Below are 4,095 nucleotides of genomic sequence, written 5' to 3' on the forward strand. Positions count from 1 at the left end.
GAGCTACATCCTCACTCTAGGTGCCAGAGTCTTGCTAAGAGTTTTATACACGTTACTAGATTAATGTTCACAAAAATCTGTGTGAACCTAAAGTTCACACTATGATCAGTTTCTATTTTCAGGCCCATTTTACAGATGAAAAACCTAGGTTCAGAGAAATTGGGAGACTTACCTAGCTCACACAGCCAGGCAACTGTAAGGCCAATTTGTGTTCCCCAACTGGAGTACCAGCATAGTCTAACTTTCCCACTCTCTCCCAAATTTCACTTGCCCTACCCTGACCCTGTCCTTCACTGGAGTTCCCCAGTATTCCCTGTTAGCTGATCTAGATGTCTCTAGCTGACGTTACCCAGGCACCAGATCTCTCTGGGCTTGAGTAAGGGTGGTGCTACTATTTGTTTAGAGGGTGCGGGGCGGATGGGGCGGTAGCTTGTGTCAGAGCATACTTATCCAGGCAATGGGAAAAGTGGGAGCCCCACCCAGGGAGGTACCCATTGCTCTGCCCTGGAGTAACCTCAGGGAGTGGCATTTGCCCACTCTCCAGCCCCAGTGCCTCTTGGGAAAGGTGAGGGTACTGACTTGCCTGCACTACCCGCCTCCCCCAGGGATAGAGCAATTGGAGGAATGCCATGCTGGGTGTGCATTGAGGCTGGGGTAGATCCTGACTTGGATGAGCCTGGAGAGAAGGCTCTCCCTCTCACCTCCTGACCCCAGCTGGGGCTGGGCTGGAGGGGGAGTGAGGAAGAAGGCCTAATTGGGGCGTCAGGAGTTGGAGGCTGGAACCAGGCCAGCCCTTCTCCCAGGCTCCCTGGGGCCCGTTTCAAGTGGTTGCTTCCAGGCTGGGCCAGCCCAGGGATGGGGAGCGGGAACAGGGAGCCTCTTTCCAAGCAAGAGTTCAAGGGTCTCCTTTCCTAGGCCCATGCCCCCTTGCTCAGGGCAGCCAGTGCTTCTGCCCTGTCAGTCTTGGTGTTTACTCCTTTTCCGGGACCAAAGCTGAGTAGAGGGGCCCAAGTTTCTGGAGACTTTATGTGGGCTACCACTGCCCCATCTTGAGGAAGCTCTTGTTCCTGGAGTGGGGACAGATGGAGACCCAAGAGACCTGCTGAGAGCCACGGCCGAGTCTGTATGGTCCCTGGCATTTTGCCAACAGTATTGATTGACAGGCGAGGCATTACTATCCGCCTCTGCCGCAACTTTTGAGTTCTCGCACTATTTTGGAGTTCTCGTGGGGATTTCCGGGGATTCCCCGAGAGTTCCCATTGGTTGGGGAAGTGCAGGAGGAGGGATTTCCGAGAGAGATATTTCCGGCTGGGGGTTCCTGGAGAAGCCTCGTGGCGTTCGGGAGGATTCCCCGGGAGCTGTGTGAAGTGTTTTCCTGCAGTTTGAAAATAAAGTTTGTTCCTGCTTCAGTGGCTCGTGATTTGTGCCCAGCCAGACTGTGGCAGAGACCAAAGTCCTTCAGTCTTAAGATTTTGATCACTGACATGGTTGGAGGATTGAGCCTGCTGTGACTACTCTCCACTCACGGCTTTCCTGACCCAGTAGCCTTCCCATTCACTCACGATTCTGCATTGGGGGGGGGGGTCTCTTGTGGTAGTAGGGATGGAGGTGTCCTCTGGTTTCTAATCTTCTTGTACTCATTAAGATTGATGTAGAATCAGAGCCTAAGGGCATCTTATCATGATCACACGGATTGTCCCTTGAACCATATCTGTGCTTTGGCTCTCCATCTATAGGCTAAACGTTCTCTCTGTGATCTCTGCCTCTTCTTTAGAAAGGCAGGTTGCCAGGAAGGAGAGAGGGGAGAATCTTTTAAGGTAAATCACATTAGTACACCTGCTTCAAAAATTGGTAATCTCTCTGTGCCTCAGTTTCTTCACCTGTAGATTGGGAGAAATGACACATACTTCCTTGGTTTGTGGTAATGGCTAAATATGATGGTGGAGAGTGTCTAGCATTGCGTTGGCACACTGCAAGTGCTGAGTAAATATTAGAAATGATCAGCCAGAGTGGGGTGTAACCTGGGGTGTAGGGAGGGCATAGGCTTTGGGGGAGATGCTCTCCTTGCTTGTCTTTAATTTTCCTCCCTCCCACATCTTCCACCCCACACTCTGTGACAAGTCCAGGCAAAAGCCTTCAACTTGACATTCCCCTCTCTGAAAAGCTCTTTACAAGACTGGAGAACATTGGTGTGCTGGAGAACATTAGTGTGCTGGCTGGGGGATGTGTGTGTTTCTACATCCCTGTTTTGAAAAAGGAGTTATTTGGACATCAGCCAGGCTGTGTGTATATGCAAGTGAGTATGCATGTGTGCATGTGTGTGTGTGTGTGTTCAGGCTGTGGCTGGCACCAAAATACTTGCTGATTAATCTTTGTCTTCATGCACCCGGCTATGGTCCCTGGGAAGCTCCAGGGCCTGAGCTGGTGTCCAATGGGCCTGAGGGGCCAGAATCAGGCCCAGGAAGATGGATTTCCCTGTCCCCTCGGCCCGCACCCAACAGAGAAGGGGGGACGGCTGCTTCATTACGTTTAATGGGATTATTGGGGGGGATAGTAGTCATGGGGCATTAGCTGCTAATTGGGTCCATAATAAAGTTAATAAAGCTCTTATGGTCTTTGCCATTAAGTATAATTAAGGGGGTGCTCTGTGGCAAGGAGGGAGGTATTGGCGGGGAATGGGCACTGGGCTCTGGCTGGCAGGAAGGAGCCAGAACAGGAGCAGGTGATGGGGAAGCTGGCGGCCATGCCAAGGCTGGGAGCTGCAGTGGCTTCTGGAGCCCACCCCTGGCTGGAGTCCTTACCAAGTCCTTTGGGGAATGGAGGAAAGGAAGTGGACAGGAATGGAAAGAGATTCACTATGTGCTGTTCATAAGAGTCTGGGAGTAGGGGAAAGAATATTAACTCCAGTCCAGAAGCCCAAACCCTTGAAGAGCCTCAGAACATGGAAGAAATGTCATTTCTGAGGAGAGCAGGCATGGACAGAACAAGCATGGCTCTGGCTTGTGTTCACTGCGTGAGCCTGAGGAAGCTGCAGAACCTCTCTTGTCTCAGTTTCCCCTTTTGTAACATAAGGGTAATAGCATGGTCATAAGGATGTGTTTGTGGTAGGAAAAAAAAAACAGGCAAGTCTTATTCTTTTTGTCACTTTATTTTATTTTGCAATTATATAAGGCATACTTGATGAAGTCTTCCTGTATGTACAGAATCATAAAAAGTAACTCTCCTATCCCTGTGTTAGAGTTGGTGGTTATTCTTCCAGAGTTTTAATTTTTAGTTCCAGAGTTTCTCTGTATATAGATAAGAAGAAAAACATAAAATTTTATTTTTTCTCTTTCTTTCATAGATGGAATAGTATTTTTGTCCTTTTTTACAATTTGCTTTTTCTCTTACATTTTTCTTTGTGATCATTCCATGCCAGTGCATGTAGATTCCCTTCATTTATGCCTGGATGCTCAGTATTTTTTTAAATTATGGCACTGGGGATTGAACCCAGGGTGCTTTGCCACTGAAATATATCCCTAGCGCTTTTTATTTTTTATTTTGAGACAGGGTCTCACTGAGTTCCTGAGGTTGGCTTGGAATTTGCCATCCTCCTGCCTCAGCCTCCTGAGCTGTTGGGATTACAGGCATGCACCACCACAACTTGTGAGACCATTCTTATGTTATTTTTGTATAATTGTTTATTTCCATGAGCTAGAGTTCTGGAAACTGAATAATTGAGTTGAGGATATATAATTTTATTTTTGAATGTATAATAAATTTTTGTTTTTGAAAGATAAAATATAAGTACAATAATCTAATAGTAGAACTTTGTCTCCCTTCTATTCTAAGCCCTCAGTTCCTCTTCCCTTAGGCTACCATTGTTACTTCATTTTTTTCAAACATATTTGGGGACTGGGATATGGCTCAGTGGTGGAGATTTGCCCACTGTGTGTATAGCCCTGGGTTCCATCCTCAGCACTGAAAAACAAAATATGTATATTTTTGAAAGAATTTTGAATGCTTATTTGCATATTTTCTTTCTCCATCCCCTCAAATGGTGGTATATTGTACTCTCATCTTTATTTTGGATTTTCGTTTTTTTTTTTTTTTTTT

Source organism: Marmota marmota, unplaced genomic scaffold, assembly GCF_001458135.2.
Source record: "Marmota marmota marmota unplaced genomic scaffold, marMar, whole genome shotgun sequence".
NCBI classification, from domain to species: Eukaryota; Metazoa; Chordata; class Mammalia; order Rodentia; family Sciuridae; genus Marmota; species Marmota marmota.